The 23,871-nt window shown below is 39.6% G+C and overlaps 1 non-coding gene and 1 pseudogene across 1 annotated transcript; one reads left to right on the top strand and one right to left on the bottom strand.

The window, feature by feature from the left end:
- Positions 1-12,922: 12,922 nt before the first annotated feature.
- Positions 12,923-13,494, bottom strand: LOC112296500 (small ribosomal subunit protein eS7-like; annotated as a pseudogene).
- A 4,120-nt stretch (positions 13,495-17,614) lies between these two features.
- LOC112296613 (U6 spliceosomal RNA) lies at positions 17,615-17,721 on the top strand. Its single transcript, XR_002973940.1, has one exon. It is a non-coding gene; the product is annotated as a U6 spliceosomal RNA (small nuclear RNA).
- The last annotated feature ends 6,150 nt before the right edge of the window (positions 17,722-23,871 follow it).

Here is a 23,871-nt window from a genome sequence, read left to right as displayed (position 1 = left end):
CACAAAGAATCCCAGACAAGATAAACCCAAAGAGGCACACACCTAGACACTTCATAAATAAAATGCAAAGTTTAAAGACAAAGAGAGAATCTGACAAACAGCAAGAGAAAAGCAATTAGTTACTTATAAGGGAGTTCCCATAAGACTGTTGGCTGATATCTCAAAAGAAACTTTCTTTGCAGGCTAGAAGGAATTGGCAAGAAATATTCAAAGTCATGAAAAGCAAAGACCTACATCTAAAATTACTCTACCCAGCGAAGCTATTATTTGAAATTGAAGGACCGATAAAGAGCTTCCCAAAGAAGAAAGAGCTAAAGAAGTCCATCACCACCAAACTAGTATTACAAGAAATGTTAAAGGGTCTGAAAAAGAGGAAAAAGATGAAAAAGAAGGAGGAGGAGGGGGAAGAGGAGGAGAAGGAAAACATATGAACAATAAAATGGCATCAAATACATATCTATCAACAATTGATTCTAAAAACCAAAATAAACAAGTAGAACAGCAACAGAATCATAGCTGCAGAGAACATTTTGATGGTTGCCAGATGGGAGGGTGGTCAGGTGGATGAGCAGAAAAAAGTAAAGGAATTAAGAAATAAAAGTTAGGAGTTCCAGAGTAGTCATGGGGATGTAAAGTACAAATAGGGAATAGACAAAGAACACGTATGCATGACCCATGGACATGGACAATGATGTGGGGATTGCCTGAGGGGGAAGGAGGTGGCTGGGTAAAGGGGGGCAAAGGGGTAAAACCTGGGACAACTGTAATATCATAAACAATAAAATTAATTTAAAAGAGAGTAAAGAAAACAATTAAAATTGTAACCTGAAGGAAGGAGGAAAAATAAATTATAACCCCAATAATCTAATACAGCTATTGTTAGAAGTTGGTTATATTTTCTTTCAGTATTATTTTTTCCTAATTTTTAATGTATTTAAACTTGAATGCATTTAAAATCATGTAGACTATTTTACCTTAACATTCTATCATAAACACTTCCCCATTTTGTTTCAGTCTTAAGAATTACACATTTTAATGCCTATATAATATACAATCTGTAAACTGACTATAATTTTCATGATCATTCTTATTTTTGGATATTGAGTTTGTTATACAATTTGTCTCTATTTTTAAGGTAACTAATATAAGTATTTTGTAATATAGCTCTTTCATAATTTGATTATTTCAGAATAAATTCTTAGAAGTGGTATTATTAGATTGTCATATGTGAATATTTTTATAGTTAAATTGCTTTCCACAAATACTGTACCAACTTGTAAGGCCATTGAAATAAAACCCTGGATTTGCCAACTTAATATTCATTTCATCTTTATTAATAAAGTATTTTCTTTGGTAGGAATGTGACTTGTTATAAAAACCTCACTCCCCAGTCTCCCTTGTGGCTAGGCATGTCCATATGATGGTTCTGGTCTATGAATTTTGCTGGGTTAAGTTTCCAGAAACATTTTTATTTTACTAATTAAAAGGAAGCAGTGACACGCACCCTTTCCCCTTTTCCCTTCCTTTTTCTTCCTGACTGAAAGTAGAGGTGTCCTCTTGCTACTCAGAGATTGAAAGCTATAGCTTGAGATGGTAGAACAGGAAACTAGATGTTTGTGACTTTATTGAACATGTGTGCCAACTCTAGACTCTTCCTTCTGAAATTCTTGTTTTGTGGGTAAATTAGTCCTGATCTAGTTAAGAAACTCAAGGCATATTTCTGTTATATGAACCCAAAGGAAAATCTAATAGCAACATATGTTACATGTGTTGCACATATGTAACATATGTGTAGTTATTCTCCATAATAATGGGAATTGTCACTAACATGGGGGGAGGGAAACTATATTGGTATTCCTGATCACAAATAGCAAAACAAACAAACAAAAAGAAGAAATTTACGGGTTCACATCCCTGGGGAAATCAGGTTTGAAGTATCTTCTGGCTTTACTAAGTGGCATCAATGATATTAGTAGCTCAGTCTCTTTCTCCCTCTCCCATTTTTCCTTTTTCCCCCTTACACTGTCTTTTCTATGTGTTTCTCGACTTCATGGCCTCTTCTCTCCATGCTACCCAAGAATTTGGCCAACAAGCAACTCTAGGACTATGTTGGTTCAATATCAATGGAAGTATAAAAAGAGAGAACTCCCCACTTTTATTCAGAGTCCTAGGGAAGGACTCTGCTCAGGCCTGTGTCATGTGCTCATCCAAGGAGGGAAGGGGACAGGACAGCTGTGAGTGCCAACCCCACCAACATCACTGGAAGGGGGAAGGGGCAGTTTCTCAAAGAAAAAGTTGGGTGTTGACATCATGACATGGCAGAGAGGCTGAAACCACGTGTCATCGCTAATCATCTTTTCCCAATAAAATGTTCTTCATTGTTACTCTAATTTGCCTTGCTTTGAAGTTAAATATTTTGTCTGTTTATTAACTTTACTTTCTTCTTTTAAAATTCCCCCTTTTAAGACATTGTTCATTGACAAACAGAGTAAATTTATACTTGACAAGTTGGACAGTTGAATGTTCTCTCTACTTTGAACATGATGCCAATTTTGTGCTTATAATCTAATACTGTATATCTGGAAATGTCTATGTAGACATATTGTAAGGCCCTAAATATAGTGAGAGCAGTGGCAATGGTGCTAGACATAAATTTAATCAATAGGTGTACTTGAGTCATGTTATATACTAAGTATGGAAAAGTATAAAATATAGTGGACTCCCATCTGGGAGATAATGGAATGGATTTTAATATAACACTTCATGAGAATGCTTCTAGCTATTACACTGGCATTTTGGCATAGGATTTCTCCCCCAAATACTGAATTATTGAAAATGAGATTTAAAACCATAGTCAGGATTTAAGTTCTATATTAAGGCCTAAAAGTAAAGTAAAATTGTTTTCTAGGTAGCCTAGAGGATCTTTTGGTAAACTATATTTTATTATTTTTTAAATTTACAAAATATTTATTCCATTGGTGTTTATGGCAATCATTTCATATATTGTTATGGTCCACGTAAGATCTTATGATTTCGGAGAGCAGAGGCAGTGTCTGCAGATTCTCTAATTCTTTCCTTCCAGGCTTCAGTGTAAGGGTAGCTCTAGGGTATTGCATGAGGCAAAGGGGTAAGACTAAGTCATCGCTATGCACAGCTTTGCCCACACAATCTCACCAGGCTGAATTTAAATGTCCTTCAAAAGAGGAAAGATTGAGACATAAGAGCAAGTGATGTATTGATTGTACCATGTACCAAAAATATTAAATCAGTTTGATTCCCGTCCTCCTTCCAGAAAAAGAGCTGGTGATAGAAATGAAAGCAAGTCTTTTCTCTGTCCCCCAGAGCGGCTGCTGTGTCTGGCTGCTCCAGACCAGCTGCCTTTGCAATCAAGCAGCTTGAGATGTTATTTGTGCTGAAAATAGCTTAAAAAAAAATTCTTGGAGTATAAAAGAAATAGGTAAAAATACCTGAGGCACTGGTCTGTTCATAAATATTAATTACATCTGGATTTACATAATAGAGACTTGTTCAGGAAAGTTTTGCAAACTTGCCATTTAGGCAGCTGCATTTTAAAAGGAGCCCAGAGCAACTGACATTTAGCTTCCAACAGATATCGGGGGTCTTAGTTAGGACTACATGCGGCTAAAGCATCCTAAGAGCCAGGCAATTTCGTGCTTCTATACCTTGTTTATATTTTGTCTTACCTGTCTGGAAGTCTGTGTTTTGTCCTTGGGGAGTTAGCATGAGTTTGTGTTCTTTTGGAAGTGTTTTCTGACCACTCCCATTCTCCTCTATTCTCCCAGGACACCTCATGCAGAAGCATATAATTGAACTCTAATGTAACTGATTTTTCTTACCTGCCTGCTCCACTTTTGGGCAGGCTGCAACTATGTTTAATTCATCTTTGAAACCAATGGCCTAGCCAAATACCTGGCCCATGCTCAGAAAGGATTTGTTGAAAGGATGGAAGCAGTTGAAGTTGATCTTTGAGGTTCCCTCATCTCCCTACTTGTTCTCTTTCTTGTTGTGGTATCCCCCCCTGCCTCACCTGATCGCACCGTTTTCATGTCTTCATACATCCTCCTCCTGACTTGCTGATGCCTCTTATTTCCAGATCCCTTCTGGGTTTGGAAGTAAGTTTACTCATGCCATACATTACAAGCTGTTGGAGAATGGGGAAAGTATTGGTCATCCATTAAAAGTGTTGAATCCCTCAGTAGTTAGCAGAGTGTTTTTCACTTATTAGGTCCTTATTTAGATTTAAACATGTATTGCTTTTATCCATTTATAAAAGTAATACACATTCATTATAGAGTTATTTTAAAAATACAGAGTATCATTAACAACAAATCACTTACAAATAAGTGCTATCAATATTTTGGTATATTGATACTTATAACAATTCCTTTCTATACTTATACATCCTTTTCTTTTGCAAAATTGGGATCATACTGTATAATTTTTTTGTCTTACCTTTGCCATTGAACATTATACCACAAGCATTTTATCATGGCTTTAAGTATTCTTTTACTCACGTTTGAGATTTTATTTATTTATTTTTAGAGATAGGGAAGGGAGGGAGAAAGAGAGGGAGAGAAACATTGATGTGAGAGAGAAACAGATTGGTTGCCTCTCCTGAGCACCCTGACTGGAGACCGAATCCGAAACCCAGGCGTGTGTGCTGACCAGGAATCAAACCGGTGACCCTTCACTTTGAGGGATGACACCCAACCAACTGAGCCACACTGGTCAGGGCTAAGTATTCTTTTTTAAATGTCTCTGTTTAGTAATTTTCTTATTTCCGGACATTAAGATCCAATTTTTCCTTTTATAAACAAGTCTGTGATGAAAAGCCTATGTATAAATCTGTATATTTTCAACTATTTCCTTAAGTTCCTAGAGGAATTGTTTGACCACTCCATGTCAACATTTTAAGGTCTTTTGATACTTATGGCCAAACCAACTTCCAGAAATGTTATATTACTTTATCATTTATTCACTCACTTAACAAATATTTATTAAGCCTTTACTATATGCTTGATGCTATATAGTGGCTAGGATTACAACGGCGAATAATGTACTCAAGGTCCTGGGGAGACAGATAACAAGTAAATGAGAAAGAAAAACATATTGTTGGTAGTGCTCTGAGGAAGCTCTGACTGAGTAGGCCTACTGCGGTCAGAAGGTTTATGGGAAGCTTTTCTGACAGATCTCATTTAATTTGAAGCCTGAAGCATGGAAAAAGCGCCAGTCATGAAAGTGGAGTGAAGTCTGCTGGGAAGAGGACAATGGCAAGAAATGTGGTTGAGGGGGTGGGTAGGGAAGACAAAGGGCCGAACCACAGTTCTCTTAAGTGATAGGAGGCTGTTAAACCAATCATGATGGTGTGTTTAGAGGTATCAGCAGGTCAACGCTTTATCACTTTTACTGAACACATGCTTTTGAACAGAAGTCTCCTAGAGATAGTCTCTTTAACTCAAAAGAATGCCCCCACTGGTGGAATTTTGGCACCATGGTTGGTGGACATTTCCCCACCTCCCAGATTATATCAGAGAGTGCTTTCCCTGGTTGTGCCCTCTTCTGTCAGTGCCCAGGAGTCTGCACAGGGACATTGGTCACATACGGCAGTTGTGAATGGGCTGTGGCTCATCTCTCCTCTTCAATCAAAGTTAATAAAAGCCGCCCGTCATGACTGTTGGATTGATTGTATATCCCTATGGTAGTGGAATTAATTAAGATAAGCTTTAAAATATAGAAAATATTACAAACATTTAATTTAAATGTTTGTAATATTTGCATTCTCTCTAAATAATATATAATTGATTTTTATATAAATATATATTACATATAATTAGTATATTTTTAATAGAGACTATACATACACATACACACATATTTGATAGTAAGAATAATCTTTTGCATAGAGAATTAAGAAGGACTTAATTCCCCCAAAAGTTTTATAGTTATATCTGAGATAGAGATTGAAATTCAACAAGAGCTGTTTTGAATTCTAAATCCTTGGCTTTGATTAGTTTGTGTTTATATTAGGAGTTGGGCTTTGTATTCAGCTTTCAGATTTATTTTTATGTATTGTGCATTGATGTTTACTGAGCACTTTCAGATTTATACATATTTATAAATGAAAGGCTTTATTTATTTATTCTTCTTGGGCCTGGATTTTACTTATTTCTTACTCATCAAAAAGAAAATGATACTCTATTAGAATTCAGACTTTTTAAAGACCACTTCAAAATCAAACAAGATTATAATGAGAAAAGCATTCTTTCAATTCTTTGTCTAAAAAAGCAGGTCTATACAATACTGAGTGTTCATTTTGGTAAGACATATTATTATAAATAATCAAAACAAAACTATATAACATAAAAATCAAATGAAATCAACAAATATTTACTGAGAATCTATAGTATACCAAGACCTGAGCAGTCACTGTGGGCAGTGGAGAAGTACAGTGTGCAATCCCTGCCCTAGAGGAGCTTATTACCTAATAGGGGAGAAGGGGAAACCGAGGACACTCACAGGTATGGGCCACCTATGGTGCAGGAATTGTGCTGGGTGCTTCCACATAAGTTTTCTTCTGTATAGCTGAGCTCATTATCATCCCCCAATTCTTTAGTATTCTCTTTTCCACTCTCTGCCCACTCATACAGCCTTCAGGTCACCCTCAGTTCTCACCACCCTTGCTCACCTTTTACATCTTACCATCATCAAATCCTGTTTCTGGACTCTTCCAGTGGCCTCCTGACTGGTCTCATTGTCCCTGCTCTTTTCCCTTATTAGCCTATTCTCCTTCCACATTGTGGACAGAGTGAATTCTCTGAAATGCAAATATGATTAAGTACAACTCTTTTGGGATGCAAGTAACAGAATACATTTAAGATGAACTACACCAAGCGGGTAGTTTATTATTGTGAATGCAGCAGTGACCCTTGGGCTTCAAGGGCAGGATGCAGCTGGGTCAGATGAACAGAATGGACCGAGACTATCACCCTCCCCCCACCTTTCTCTTTCTCTCTCTCTCTCTCCCTCTCTTCCTTTATTTCTTTCACTTCTTGTCTTTGCTCTGCATATCTATTTTACCCCTAACTGCAGATCAGCTCTTTTTTCCTTCTGGTATACACATGGAAAATGACAGCCAGACCAAGACTGGACTACCTCAGTTTCCATTCTGAATTCCTCAAGGAAGGGACTCATGGGCCAGCTTCAGTTAGGAGTCACCTTGGATCAGTCACCAATGGTGAGCAGGGTTACCTTGTAAGGACAAGGGAACTGTAACCATGTTGTTGGAACAGAGAAGCAGCAGTTCTCAGAAAAAAGGGTTGTGAGGCAGACACACCAGCAGGTGTTTCTTGGAAAGGCTGAGGATTTGAGTTAGCTGGAGCATACAGCTGAGTTGGGGTAGAAAGAAATAAGTTTAAAAAGATGAATGCTTGGGGCTAAATTTTCAAGAATCTTTATGTGAAGCTAAAGAGTTTGAACTTTATCCTACAGACATTGGGGAGTTACTGAATTTTTTTTTAATGGAGTGACTTGAACAGTATTTAGGAGAATTAATCTAGAAGTAGATTAGATAGATCTAAATGGGAGAAACTGGAGCAAAACCCACTTTGGAAGATGTTATTGTTACAGAGCAAGAGGGCGGGGGTGGTTCACGATAAATTATTACAGAAAGGATTCCCCCTTTCTGTCTCTGGACGTTCCTTCCCCCACGCCCACCTGCTAGGTTCGCAATGCCCGCCGCCAGAGGAAAGACGTCTCTCAATGCCAGAGACTGGTGAAAAGGAAAGGAATTGTTTATTTAAAAGTTACACAAACTTAGAATAATGACCTAATGTCTTCAATAAGATACTAAAGTCCTCTAGAATACCCACAGATGCACAGTCCTTCCCTCTCCCTGTGCCCAGTCCGGGGTACCGTGTCTCAGGAAACGAAGTAGAAGTCCGTGATTCAGGCTCCCGGCACCATCAGCTGTGTGGCTGCTGCAATCTCCAGTTAATCCAAAGCCGTGTGGCACCTTCTCATGGCCCACCAGCAAGAGTCCTCTCTCCCCTTTCTCTATGGCTGCAAGGTCTCTCCTGCTGCCTAAGTCGCATGGCAAGAAGAAGCACTCCAAAACCTCGTGGTCCTCTTTACTCTCCTTCAGAACCGCGTGGTCCTTTTCCCCATTTACTTTGGAGCCGCGTGGTCTCCTCCTTCTCCCCCAAAACCTTGTGGCCCTCCTCTACTACTATGGAGCCGCATGGTCTCTTCTTTACTTCAGAGCCGCATGGTCTCTCTTTTACTTCAGAGCCGCATGGTCTCTTCTCTACTTCAGAGCCGCATGGTCTCTCTTCCTATGGCTGCCGGGCCTAGGTTTAAATCCCAGCACCCAGCTTCCTTTGCAGCCCCATTTCCGACTCCTCCTACAGTCAGCTACACCTGCCAGCATCCCTGTATTCTTCCAGCTTTACTGGGCTGCCATAGTAAGTCTGGGCAGGTGTGGCCCCATGGCTTGGAGCCAATCATCTCCAAGCTCTCACGCAGGCCCTGTAACCAGGGGGAGTTGCTTCCCAGTCCCATCTTGGGTGGAAGCCACTCCCATCTCCCTGGCTCAAGGCAGGGCCACAGCTATTTAACATATCCATGAAACCAGTTAAAGGTTATAGATATGTTAAATGACCGTGCCTGGGGTTAGCTGCAAAGCTCTTGCTACCCAAAACAGCCTCTGAATGGCCCTGTTCCATGTGTCCCATCCCCCTTGGCTCAGGCCTGTGGGGGTGAGGACATCCTACATACATTTTTCTAATATTTCCTGGACACCCCGAGTCCTGGACCCCATTACAAATCCCTTCTTGGGGCCCTCCTCTTGGCTGCACCCTGCTTCATTATGAGATGTTATGACATCTCCTGAGTCAGACATGAGATGACAAGGCATTGGAAGAATATGAGTAAAAGTGTTAGGGAAGATGTAGATTACTTGGACCTGGTGATAAGTTTTTGTTTTTTTAATCTCTGTAAATTTTTTGTGATTATTATGTTAATATGGAACACAACAAAAAGCCAGATCATTTGTTTGATAGTTCATAAGGCCAAATCCATGTAGTTCTGACAACTCTATCACATTTCCGACAGTTTTAAAATTTCTTTCCTCTGGAAGATAAAGACCAGGTTCCCCGCCCCAACCCCCCTCACCTCTCATTATTTCCACCCCAGGCCACCACATATTAGGAGAATATTATTAGAAATAGAAATGAAGTTGCAAAACTCTGGGGGGCTAGTTAGGAAGAGAGGCAGGGAGAGTGACAAAACAATGATGAATTGTTTTCCATTCAAGATGGAAATTTCTGTAACAGGGAAAAAGCTAATATCATTAACGAAGAGTATTGGAAAATGAGTGATTTTTAAAGAACCTCTGTCAAGTTCCCACAACATTTTCTGTGTACGATTTACTATAGCATTCATCACATTGCTTTACAGTTATCTGTCCACATGACCCCTCCACATGGGCTGTCAGTTTCCTTAGGGCAGAGACTCTTGCTTATTAATCTTTACATCCATGGTGCTTGGCATAGGGCTTGACTTACCTAGATGCTGAACAAATGTCAACTATCCCCCATTTGATTATAGGCCTTTAAAGGAGGGTCTGGGCTTCTTCATATACTTTAAAGAGCACTTGGAAAGGGCAACTGAACAAAAATTGCTAATATGTGTACTATAAGCCTTTCCTCTGTCCTAGTTCTTTTGGATTTTTATGACAAGAATTAGAACCAAAAGGAGTATGAAAAAAGATCAAGAAGCCTAGGGCTAGGTGAAAAGTTTTCCAGGGGCTTGTACGAAATGAAGTGAGGGACTACCTAGGATGTGTGAGGACAATGGATAGGAGAGAATGCAGAGGATTTTGAGAAGTGTGAATACTTCTCTTGGTATTTGAACAACACGAGTTAAGGACTTGCTTTATTTTTGAACTCCTCTTTGTTCTTGAATTGTGTTCTTTTGATGGTCCCATTCTGGGGTAGAACTACATAGGTCATAGCTATGTAAGTTTTATGTATATTTGGTAAGGATCTGTGAGAGGAAGGGGAAAAAGAGAGCTTGAGTGAGAAGACAGTGAGGGCTAAGGGGAGGAAGGGGCACATTAATGTCAGATTTCACAGTGGAGATCCTTGAATGTAAGCCATTTACTTTGATGTCCATTTTGAAACCCATACAGCTCATCTGAATTATACATTAATTTTCCCTGAAGTTAGTGAGATTTCCATGGAGAAGGAAGGGCCTGAGTGAGTTTCAGTGGGAATCAAAAGCATCAGGAGAAGCTCAGTGGCATTAAGAAATTCAGCCGATCTTTTACCATAAAGGAAATGAACAATGAACAGTAATTCTGATTAAAAAAGGAAATATTTAACATCTTAAAAATACCTCAATTATTAGTTTTAAAAACGAGTTATTTTATACTAGAGACCAAACTTTTTTTCTCCAAAGAAATTTTCTTCCTAAAATCCAGTGTTTTTATATAGGAGTATCATTCTTAGAATCAATAAAAATACATTTTTTCTCAGTGATATATTTATATTGCAATTAATGTAATATTAAACTATACCCTGAGGAACTTTAAAATGGAACATCAAAAATATTCAAAGGGCAATAGAAATAAAATGAATTTCTAGAATAAATTACTTTTTAGGATCATGTATAACTGCTACTATTATGTAATGTAGTCCCAAATGAATTAATTGTAAGTGTTCATGAACAAGCTAGAAGCTTATCTTAAAGGTTTCTTGAGGCTTTTTCACATTTGAAAAAGTCAGGCTATTGATTACAGAATCATAGAATTTTAAAACAGAAAGAGACCTTTGAGATGATCTTGCTCAACCCCTTCGTTTTATAGGTGATGAAAATGTGCTCTTTAGGTAGCAGCAAACTAAAAAGTCTTCAATGATGGTTCTCTACTGGGAAGACAACTAACTACTTTGGTCTAATCATTTCTTTACCAAATCACTGCAACACACAACTGCGAAACATGGAAAGAACAAAGCACCAGCATCAAGCCTCAGGGTTCGCTGGCATTTATAACACCCCTTCCTGCTGAGCTATCAAAACCTGGAACAGCAGGGTAGTTGTCTTTTTAAATTGATCTTGCCTCTGTAAGGGTGGATTTACAAATACTAGGTGACACCATTTGAGTAGTTACAGTGGCCAGAAAAGAATTATTCTTATTCCCATGAAATATGGCCCAAATACTTGGTACCAGGTGATTCTAGAGGGACTGCTTTTAGTGGGATCCTTTTTGTCAAGTCAACCTAATAGCAAGATCAGCAGAAGAACAGGCTGGTGTGCTCCCACGGACCCACATACACACTTAAAATGGTAACTCACATGCTTCTCTAGTAAGGATGGTTTCATGAGCAAAGCAGTCTGTAAATATCTGCTAAGGTATGGTGATATCCTTACGCCCCAACTCCATCACTGCAGGATTAATCAAGCAGCATTGCAATCATTGGTTTACATGTCTTTCTAGATTACTAGAAATGAATTCCTTGAGGGTAGCGGTAGTCTTATTTTTCTTTGTATATCAAACACCCAGTATATAGAAGAATATTATGTAATTTTTTTGAGTTGAATATGTTGCTGTTGTTGTTGGTCATGTAAGGCCTCATCATCTATATCTGGATAGAGATATTTGAAGCAAATCTTGGAACAATAGTGACACCCAGAGAAACACTTAAAAAGTGCCTTTAGTGTTCAATGTTTTGTGATGCCTACAAAGTTGAATATGACATGGGCTCTCCTTTGGAGAGGCTTATAAGCTAGGGAAGTAGATTAGTGTGCTAGGGTTGCAATAACAAAATACCATTGACTGGGTGATTTAAAAAATAGATATTTTATTGTCTTACAGTTCTGTGAGCTAGAAGTCTAAAGGCAAGGTGTAGGCAGGGTGGGTTTCCTCTGAGACCTCTTTCCTTGCCTTACAGATGGCGGCCTTCTCCCTGTGTGCTCACATGGTCTTTCTTCTGTAAGTGCAGACCTGTGGTGCTTTTTGTGTGTCCAAATTTCCTCTTCTTATAAGGGCACCAGCCAGATTGGTTTAGGGCCCAACTTAACAGTCTCATTTTAACTTAATCACCTGTTTAGAGGCCCTATCTCCAAACACAGGCACATTCTGAGGTACTGGAGCTTAGGGCTTCAATATATAGATCTTGGGGTGACAATGCAGCCTACAATAGGAAGAAATACAATAATAGGAAGAAAGCAATAACAAAAAGCTTTAATACCAATCAACTCTGATGAGAGGAATCTGGGAAGGCATCCTGGAAGAAGACTCTGAAAGGATGTCAGCCGGTAGAATGGAAGCCAGAGTACCACTGATAACTAGACAGGACAACCTCCTATTCTTGAATATGGAGTGACTTGGTAAGGGGTGAGAAATCTAGTTAGCTAAATTAACCTTTTCTGACCCACAGTAGATGTTCTAGTAATCTGATTCTGATTCTCCTTTATAGACTCCATCATCTTAACTTGATCACTTGCTAGAGAGAGTTGAAATACACACGGTGACAGATTAGTCAGAGTTTGCATCTGTAAACCCAGTAAGTCAAACTGGTACACATATGTGTACCCATTGACAGAAACAAATCTGGCAAACTGTGTGTTACAAACAAATGCTCAGAACAGCAGGAAAGTTTGCAGCGGAAATCTGAGATGGGAGTTTGACACTTAAGAGGAGTCTGGAATAATCAAAACGTTCATTTTACAAAAATCAATATGAATGTTTGAATATTTTATTTGGAAAGCCATTGTCTAACTGGGTGAGATGGCTTTGCATCCACTATACTCATTTACAGTCTAAGACAAAATATCCTGCATGGACATATAGTGCTGTACTTTTATTTTATTTTGAACCATATTTTTATTTAGTCATTTGTTACAGTTACAACTGAAACTCTGGGAATTCAAAATTAAAATCTTTGCCCCTGAGCTTCTTACAGACACCAGAAAAAGTTTCAACCTTGTGTTGTTCCATATGCGGGACTTTACCCAAATTAACCTTTATGAGCTGCTGCCGTCCAGGTTCATGTGGATGCTGTTGCCCACAATTTCACTTGGAAAACCAGGTCCTCCAGGATTGCATTGTACAAGCTGTCGGAGTGCGGCTCCTGGGGCACTTCACTTATTCTTTGTATGGATTTTTGAGTTGACTTAGGCAGAATTCCCCTCTGAGCCATAAACATAAGGTGCATTCCACTGAACTTTTTCTCCAACTCCTGTACCAGCTGGACTGATTTTCTGGAAAAACTTCACTTGAGGAACAGGAACAAAGATTATAATAGCTTTCTGACCATCAACTTCAATTTCCTTGGCTGCTATGATATTCAGCTCTCATAGCTGGGCCTTGAGGTCCAACTTCAGCTCTAGCTCCAGCAGAGCCTGGGAGATGCTGGACTTGAATGTGTCCACCTTCTCACCATTGGGCTTCACCCAATTGGCACTTCAGCTGAACATGGCCTCCTTGGTGAGTGCTGGTGTGGGAAGGGGCCTAGGTCTTGAGAGCTCCTCAAATACCCTATAGTGCTGTAGTTTATTATCACTAGATTTGGAGGTAGACTGTCCTGTTTTGAGTCCTGGTTCTACCAGGTCCTACCCTCTGTTTCTTAAACTCTGGCAAATGGCTTATTGTGTCTTGGTTTCCTTTACTTTCTGTAAATAGAAGTTCATGCCTTATACATAAATATTTTTTGTTTCCTGGCAAGATACTTAAACATTTGATAACTCACTTATCTGCACAATAGAAATTGTAATAATATCTACTTTACAAAAGTTCCTCTGGGGATGAAATAAACAAGTCATTTATGTAAAGCACTTAAAATACTACCTGGCATATAGTAGGCATTCAGTAGGTGTTAACCATCATTAGTGTAGCACCAGCTTACCTGTGTTTAGTAAACATTTATTAAGTTAATGAATGACACTCATTCTGAGTATTAAGAAATTGGTGGTATTCCAAAACTCAGCAAACATGTAAAATTGTATGGTGAAGGCCCATTGATAGGGAACAGTGGCTTATGCTAATAATGTGCTAGCAAAGACCTGGAAGTAAGTTTCTGATGACTTTATAGAGTGTGTGCAGTGGTACACATTTTAAATTAAGTAATGGTTTTGTCATTTGGGTGTAGGGTGGAATCCCTGGAAAAATCAAAAGCTGCAGGAGGACACGAAACTTGCTTTTTCTTTTTGACTTGGTAGAGAAGGAAAGGCACATAGTTCTTACTGAGCAAAAGATGGTGCAGTGAAGCTTTTTTTCACGTTTATTTTTTTGTCTTTGGCATATAGCAGGGTCTGCTGATGCCTATCCAACTTCTCTTTGTCCTTCTTTCTTGCCTGGTTTTGTTCTGATATCCACTCCTCACCCTCTCTACACAGGTAAATCCTTATCGGTCTAAGTTAGGTAACGTAAAGCTCTACTATTTTCCACCTATGCATCCCTAACATGACACAAAGTTTGATTAAGGACAGAGCATGGGACACAATTCTGGCCAATGAGAATGAAGGAAAATTTTCAATGGGGACTTATAAAAGAATTCCTTACTTTTTTAATTATTTATTTTTTTAAAGATTTGTTTATTTATTTTTAGAGAGAGGAGAAGGGAGGGAGGAAGAGAGGAAGAGAAACATCAATGTGTGGTTTTCCCCTTGCGCACCCTCAACTGTGGACCTGGCCCACCACCCAGGCATGCACCCTGCCTGGGAATCAAACCAGTGACCCTTTGGTTCACAGGCTGGTACTCAATCCATTGAGCTACACCAGCCAGAACTTCTTACTCTTTTTTAAAAATTATAATTTATTGATTTTGCTATTATAGTTGTCCCAAGTTTTCCCCCATTGCCTGCCTCTACCAAGCCCTGCCCCCCCCTCAGGTAATCCCCATACCATTGTCCATGTCCATGGGTCATGCATATATGTTCTTTGGCTACTCTATTCCCTATGCTCTACTTTACATCCCAATGACTATTCTGTAACTACCAATTTGGACTTCTTAATCCCTTCACATTTTTTGCCCATAATCCCGACAGCCTACTATCTGGCAACCACCAAAACATTCTCTGTATCTATGATTCTGTTTCTGTTCTGCTTGTTTGTTTATTTATTTATTTATTTATCTAGATTCAGTTGTTGATATGTATTTATTGGCATTTTATTCATATTTTTGATCTTCTTAAAGAAGACCCTTTAACAGTTCATATAATGGTGGTTTGGTAGTGATGTACTCCTTTAGCTCTTCTTGTCTGGAAAGCTCTTTCTTTCGGTCCTTCAATTTCAAATGATGGCTTTCCTGAGTAGGGTAATCTTGGTTGTAGGCCCTTACTTTCACGACTTTGAATATTTCTTGCTGATCCCTTCTAGCCTGCAAAGTTTCTTTTGAGAAATTAGTTTACAGTCTTACGGGGAGTCCTTGTAGGTAACTAACTGCTTTTCTCTTGCTGCTTTTAAGATTCTCTCTGTCTTTAACCTTTGGCATATTAATTATGATGTATCTAGGTGTGTGCCTCTTTGGATTCATCTTGTTTGGGATTTTTTGTGCTTCCTGGACTTATATGTCTATTTCTTTCACCAAGTTAAGGAAGTTTTCTGTCATTATTTTTTCAAATAGGTTTCCAATTTCTTGTTCTCTCTCCTACTTTTGGCATCCCCATGATGGGAACGTTGGTACACTTGAAGTTCCTTGCACTATCCTCATTTTTTTTTATTCTTTTTTCTTCTTCTTGTTCTGAGTGGTTGTTTTTTGGTTCCTTATATTCCAAATCGCTGATTTGATTTTTGGCTTCATCCACTCTACTGTTGATTCCTTGTAAATTGTTCTTCATTTCATTTAGTGTATACATCATTTCTGACTGTATCTTTTTTATGCTGTTGAGGTCCTCACTGGGTTCCTTGAGTGTCCTTATAACTGTTTGGAACTCTGCATCTGGTAGATTGCTTGTCTCCATTTTGTTTAGTTCTTTTTCTGGAGTTTTGTTCTGTTCTTTCATTTGAGTCATGTTTCTTTGTCTCCTCATCTTGGCAGCTTCCCTGTGTTTGTTTCTATGTATTAGGTAGAACTGTTCCATCACCCAGGCTTGGTAGTGTGGCCTAATGTAGTAAGTGTCCTATAGGTTTCAGTGGCACAGCCTCCCCTATTACCCAAGCTGGGTATTGTGTGGGCTGTGTACACCCTCCTGTTGTAGTTGAGCCTTGATTGATGCTGGCACATTCAGGGTTAGCCACTGCCTGTGTTCTGTTCAGGTTCACACAGCAGAAGCTATAAGTGATCTGCAGATGGCTGCTACTTCTGGTGGGCTTGTAGGTGCCCCAGTGAGGTCAACCTATGAACCAAGGCCATCTGCTGCTAGTGCCTGGCCTGGGGTAACTTAGCAAAGGTCCTGAGCTCACTGAGGTCAGGTGCTGCTTGTTTGAAAGAATTTATGAAAATCTGAAGCATGGACCAAGACAACCCATTCATATGGAAAAGCCACCAGAAACAGCTTTGGTGGGCCTGAAAGTTGGGTGGGGCAGGGCCTTAGGGAATCACCAAGGTGGGGCAAACAGTGTGAGTCAGGTTGATGGAGTCTCAGATATCATGCCCATCTGCCCGTTCTGTGGCTCTGTTGGGGAAGAGCTCAGCAAAGGAACAATGTCCTCTGCTAGCACTTCTGTCTAGGAGAAAGCAGTGCCCCAGCTTCTTCCTGATCCTGGACAATTCAGTTCCTCCCCATATGTCTCTGATGCCCCTGCGCTGGATCTCAGAGAGATTGTATACAAGAAAGTCTGTGCACAGGCCCTTTAAGAGGAACTATCAGGGAACCCAGTAGTTTCTGTCTTTCACAGCCTCAATCACCGCTGGTTTTTACAGCTAGAAGTTATGGCAACTTCTTTTCATGGCACTGGAACCCTGGGCTGGAGGTCCTGGTGTGGGCTGGGATCCTCTGCCCCTGAGATATTCTTTCTGATTTTGACCTGACACATGTGGGTGTGGACCAGCCCAGTCCGTGTCTCCACCCCTCCTACTAGTCTTGATGTAGTTTCTTCTAATTCCATAGTTGTAGGACTTCCATTCACCTCAATTTCTGAATGAGAGTTTTCTATAGTTTAGTTGTAATTTTGATGTGGTGTGCAAGGAGGTTGAGCCACGTGTACCTGTAGGCTGTCAGCATAGGCTGACATATTGACCGGCAGTCCTCTGAGTTTCTTACTCTGAAAAAAAGACACATAGGATGAAGATCATTCTTTCACTGCTACACATTGCTAAGTCAGGATGGAATGTTTGAATTGTGGGAACCATATTATAAACTGGATGTCAAAATGTAAACAAACAAAAAATTTCTCCTTAGAATCAATGAGATTCACTCAATAGCAGAAATTTCAGTCTAGGTGTGAAATGACTTCCTCTATGTTTCATGTGAAGTTTGTGGTTACCTACTTATTACATTCTAGATTTTTAGGCTCATGTTCTAGTGCATTTAAATATATTAAAAATTTTTAGAATTCAAAAATATATAGTGTTGCTTACTTTAAGTCTATTACTTTTGATTCTTGTTTCTAGAAATATCCTCAATCAATCCCTTACTTTTAAAATGGTAAATACCTGTGCTCGCTTCGGCAGCACATATACTAAAATTGGAACGATGCAGAGAAGATTAGCATGGCCCCTGTGGAAGGATGACACGCAAATTCGTGAAGCGTTCCATATTTAAAAAAAAAATAAATAAATAAAATAGTACATACCTTTTGGAGGCAAGCAACTTACCAGATATTATGTTCCTCCTCATGTGTCCCTGGCACCTTTCTAACTACTGCCCCAGGTCTGGAGTTGAGGGCGAGGGAGGCTGTCCGTGAGTAAGTCCATGTGCAGGTTGCTTAAGAAAACGCCAGGGACTTCATCTCACCCAGCTACAATAATCATCACTGGTTTTCACAGCCAGAATTCGTGGGGACTCCTGTTCCCATTATTGGAACCCTAGGGTGGGAAGCCTCATATGGGGCTGGGACCCCCTTGCTCCTTAGGGGGATCTCTGCAGCCAAGATATCCCTCCTGACTTTTAAGCACCCCAAATGTGTGTGGGACCAGCCCATTCTGCATCTCCATCCCCTCCTACCAGTCTTGATATGGGCTTTTCTGAATATCCTTGATTATATGGTTTCTGTTCAGCTATACTTTAGTTTGTTCTCAATGATGGTTTTTCTGCAATTTAGTTGTAATTTTGATGTGGTTGTGGGAGGAGGTGAGCACTGGTAAGCTCTAATAGTTTTTAGCAGATTCATTAGAATTTTCTATATATGAGGTCATACCATCTAAAGCAGAGACTGCTTTACTTTTTATTTTTTGATCTGGATAAATTTTATTTCATTTTCTTGGTTACTTGGCCTGGCTAAAACCAGGACAATGTTAAATAGAAATGACAAGAGTGCACATTGCTGTCTTGCTCCTGATCTTAGGAAAGAAGCATTCTGTCTTTTGTTATTAAAGCATGATATTATCTGTGGGTTTTTCATAGATGCCTTTATCAGGGGTGCCTTGAAAGAAGAGAGACAGTAAGGAAGCAATGGAAAAAGAGATGTTGGTGAGACTGAAAATATTGGTTGTAATAAAGGTCATTTTCTGCCTTTTGGACAAAGCCCCATGGAGAGAGTAAAATCCATGTCAGAGGCATCCAAGAACAGAACCTGACTATGCCATGGTCCACACAGGTAGACTTAGGGTTCAAAATAGAAACTGAGTTTAGTTTTAGGAAAATAAACAAAGTTATATTTCTTGCTCACTGAAATTGTGAAGTGACTCATTGTATTATTATGAACCACAAAATAGCTTTTATGTAGGGTTTTTTCACTCATAACTAGTAATGGACATATATAATAATAATTTCAAGTAATGTACTGTTTTTGGATGCCAGTCATGTTCATATGAATCAATCCAGTGTCTTAGTGAATAAAATTTTAAAATGCTAAAACATTTTTCACATTAGCATTGATTTATTAGAAAGTCTCCTGTGGATATAGCAGGGTATCTTTAACTGATCTGAAGTCAGAGAATAATAATACATTTATAGAAAAGACAAAGTCATTTTACAGAGAAAGCAATGACATTTTACCATGTAAAGGCTGTTGAAATGCTGACTGAAGATTTGATTCTTGAAATAATCATTTCACATACCCAAAAGAATTATTTCTTCATCTGTATAAAATTAAAAATTATACTTCCTTATTTTGTGGGACTGTTGTGTAATCAGAAGCAAGATTTCATGCAAAATATGGACATACATTATGATTTTCCTAGCAATATAGTTTCTACAATGCATTTACAGGGAAAAATCTGTCTATATTCTTGAATTTAGCACTAGAATTCAAAACAAAAATACTTGAAATAGTCTTTTTTCTATTTTTTCAAATATTTACTCATTTCAAGAAGCCTAAATGATCATATCTGCTTCCTTCATGTCTCCTTCTTGAGAACTTAGTATAACATTTTATTGTATTTTGCTTTAAACCAGTGGATTTTAATCATGGATACATATTGGAATAAAGTGGGTTGTTTTTAAAAAATAGTAACACCTGGACCGCAGGCACCTCTGAGAGTGGGGGTCTGTCACTGCTATTCTTAAAAGCAACCCAGGGATTTTCCGAGGCTTCTGGCCAAGATGGAGGCGTAGGTAGACACACTGCACCTCCTCGCACCACCAAAAGAAGGACAACAACAATTTAAAAACAAAAAACAACCAGAACTGACAGAAAATCGAACTGTATGGAAGTCCGACAACCAAGGAGATAAAGAAGAAACATTCATCCAGACCAGTAGGAGGGGTGGAGACGGGCAGCTGGGGTGGAGAGGGCTCATGGCAAGGTGGCCGCTGGCAGACCCAGTGAGGTGGTGGATTGTGGAGCAGGGTGGGCAAAGCTGCAGCTAGCAGACCCCGTGACCCCACATTCGCACATAGATAAACTGGGAGGAACGGCAGGGAAGCGAAGCAGACCTCGCAACCCAGGGATCCAGCACAGGGAAATAAAGCCTCAAACCTTTGATTGAAAACACCCGTGGTGGTGGAGCTGGCAGCAGGAGAAACTCCCAGCCTCACAGGAAAGTTCATTGGACAGACCCACAGGGGCCTAGAGCATGCGCAAGCCCACCCACTCAGGAATCAGCACCAGAAGGGCCCAATTTGATTGTGGGTAGCAGAGGGAGTGACTGAAAGCAGGCAGAGAGTGGAGCAAGAGCCATTGCTCCCTCTTGGCCCCTCCCCCACGTACAGTGCATTGACTTGGGTTGTCCTGCCCCAGTGAACACCTAAGGCTCCGCCCCTTTAAGTAACAGACGCGCCAAGAAAAAAAAAAATAAAAAATGGCTGAAAGAACAGATCAAAGCTCCAGAAAAAATACAACTAAGCAACAAAGAGATAACCAACCTATCAGATGCACAGTTCAAAACACTGGTAATCAGGAAGCTCACAGAATTGGTTGAGTATGGGCACAAATTAGATGAAAAAATGAAGGCTATGCTAAAAGAAACAAAGGAAAATGTTCAGGGAACCAATAGTGACAGGAAGGAAACTGGGACTCAAATCAACGGTGTGGACCAGAAGGAAGAAAGAAACATCCAACCAGAAAAGAATGAAGAAACAAGAATTCAAAAAAATGAGGACAGGCTTAGGAACCTCCAGGACATCTTGAAACATTCCAACATCCAAATTATGGGGGTACCAGAGGAGAAGAGGAAGAACAAAAATTCAAAACTTATTTGAACAAATAATGAAGGAGAACTTCCCAAATCTGGCAAAGGAAATAGACGTCCAGGAAGCTCAGAGAGTCCCAAAGAAGCTGGACCCAAGGAGGAACACACCAAGGCACATCATAATTCCATTAGCCAAGATGAAACAGAAGGAGAGAATCTTAGAAGCAGCAAGAGAAAAGAACACAGTTACCTACAAAGGAGTTCCCATAAGACTGTCAGCTGATTTCTCAAAAGAGATCTTACAGGCAAGAAGGTGCTGGAAAGAAGTATTCAAAGTCATGGAAGGCAAGGCCCCACATCCAAGATTGCTCTATCCAGCAAAGCTATCATTTAGAATGGAAGGGAAGATAAAGTGCTTCTCAGATAAGGTCAAGTTAAAGGAATTCATCATCACCAAGCCTTTCTTATATGAAATGTTAAAGGGATTTATCTAAGAAAAGAATATAAAAAATATGAACAGTAAAATGACAGCAAACTCACAGTTATTAACAACCACATCTAAAACAAAAACAAAAGCAAACTAAGCAAACAACTAGAACAGGAACAGAACCACAGAAATGGAGATCACATGGAGGGTTATCAACAGGGGAATGGGAGGGGGAGAGAGGTGGGAAAGGTACAGAGAATAAGTAGCATAAATGGTGGGTAGAAATAGACAGGGGAAGGGTAAGAATAGTATAGGAAATGTAGAAGCCAAAGAACTTATAAGTATGACCCAGGGACATGAACTATAGGGGGGGATTGTGGGAGGGAGGGGGTGTGCAGGATGGAGTGGAGTGAAGGGGGGGAAGTGGGATACGTGTAATAGCATAATCAATAAATATATTAAAAAATAAAATGCAAAAAAAAAAGGCATTTCCTCCCCCACACACACAAAAAAAAGCCACCCAGGGATTTTAATGTGTAGCCTGGGTTGAGACTTGCTTTAATTGATCACTAGCACTGGTGAATTTTATGCTATGTAAATTATACCACAATAAAATTGTTTAAAATGATTATCATGTACGCAAAACTTTACCAAAGTAAAGTGCCATACTTATATGAATATCAGGTGCCACCAGTACCAGTTTACTCAGGACTGAGGGGCTTTTCTACCTGTGGGACTTTGCTGTTAAATACGGGAAAATCCTGAGCACACTGGGATTGTTGATCACCTTATACAGTAGAGGAAATGGTCTCTCTGGAGGGCAGGGTCCTTCCTCCTCCTTAGTCAAGGTTATTTGCGGAGAAATGGAGATGCTTCCAGTTTCTTGCCTGTCTGGGAGACACTCATTTTTGCTACTTCTCTACTGTACACTCGCTCAATTTTCATCTTGTCATTTGGTTTCAAACTTCACCACCTCATTGAAATTACCGTCTTAGGACCAATGACTTCTTACCTTCAATCTAATGTCTCTTCAGTGTCTACCGCTGCGCCTGCCCTCCATTATTTTTTGCTTTCTGTAGTGTAATATCAGACTGCTTTTCTTTTTCTTTTTGTTTGTTTTTTTTTTATTGTTGTTCTTTTACAGTTGTCCCCATTTTCCCATTACTCTCCCCTGCCCTACCCACCCCCCACTTCCCACTTTCAATCCTTCCCCCCACATTGTCTTCAGAGTGCTTTTCTTATTTCTCCTCAGACTACTTCTATTTCCTTTGCTGGTTCCATTTCTTATTTGTCTCCTAGGTGCACACATTTTTCATGGTTCTGTTCTTGGCTCTCTTTTCTTGCCTATACATGCTCATGATTTCACCGGATTCATTTCTGCATATATGCCCTGTTGCCAGTAGCTGTTATTATGACCAGGATATCCATTCCCCCTCAGTATCCATGTTCTCATTGGAGTAACAGGGGAATAGACCTGGCTTGCAGAACCTTAGAAAACTTCATTGTCTTCATGATGAGTCCTGAAATTATAGGGGCCAGGGGTGTGATGTGAAATCTAAGACAGTCACAGAAATTAACTTTGACAAAGATTTATATTTCCTGCCTCAGTAAACTGCAAATCCCATGAGAGACCCTCTATTGTATTCCTAGCATTAAGCAAAGTGCTTGGCACATAGCAGATGCTAAAACATGATGAGTAACTAATCCTCAACATCAATACATTTTCAGTCACAACTTTTTGCTTTGTATTTCTTTTTGGGACCTCTAGCCTTCATAACACTTTACTTGTTTTATCCACTGTTTGACTTCCTCCATCAGAATATAAACTCCATAGGGGCAGGAACTTCAAATGTTTTGTTTCACTGCTGTATCCTCATTGGCTACAATAGTGCCTGCTGTGTATCGGTATTCAATTTGTTTGTTAAAGGACATCTTTTCATTGCTTTTACAGAGAGAGAGAGGAAGGGAGAGAGGAAAGGACAGAGAGAAACATTGATGTGAGAGAGAAGCATTGACTGGTTACCCCCATATGCACCGGGACCAGGAATCAAACCCGCAACCTTTCAGTTATGGGATGGCACTTCAACCAACTGAGCCACACTGGCCAGGGATGTTAGATGAATCTTTATCCAAAATTTGCTCCTGTCCTGGATTAATGCCCTTACTGGTGTTCATAGCACTATGATTTTCCAGTTTATTCAGACTCAAATCCTTGCTGGCATTTTTGACTCTTCCCTATCCTCCTCCTATATCCACTTAGTAAACAAATCCTTTCCGTGGTTTTTCAAATGTCTTTTAGGTTAATATCATCCTCTTTATTCTCATTGCCACCATTATAAATTAGACACTTGAAAACTCTAACAGGGACTATGAATAAAATCTACTAAGTCTCAACGTTGTCTAGGTGTTTGTTACTTTAATTAATTCTACACATCACCGCCAGGTCAATCCTACTTGGAGCTCAGCTCTCATTAAGTCACCCCCTTACCTGAGGCTCAACCCTCTTTAAATACAGAATCCTCAGCCTGGCATTTATAACAGCCACAATATGCCCCGAATCTGTCACTTCAGTTTTATCTCCCACTTTTCCTGTATAGATTCCTTATGGTACAGACAAACTGGGCTACTTGTTCTTTGAATACTCCTTGAACTTTCCTACCTCTGTACTTTTCTCATACAGTTGCCTTCTTATCAGCTGTTTCTGTGCTGTTTGCTTTTGTATAGCTAAGTAATATCCATATATTATAATTTTTT

This window comes from Desmodus rotundus, chromosome 7 (genome assembly GCF_022682495.2).
Source record: "Desmodus rotundus isolate HL8 chromosome 7, HLdesRot8A.1, whole genome shotgun sequence".
Lineage (NCBI taxonomy): Eukaryota > Metazoa > Chordata > Mammalia > Chiroptera > Phyllostomidae > Desmodus > Desmodus rotundus.
Note: the sequence above shows the minus strand (reverse complement) of the source record. Positions and strands in the feature narration are given on the sequence as shown.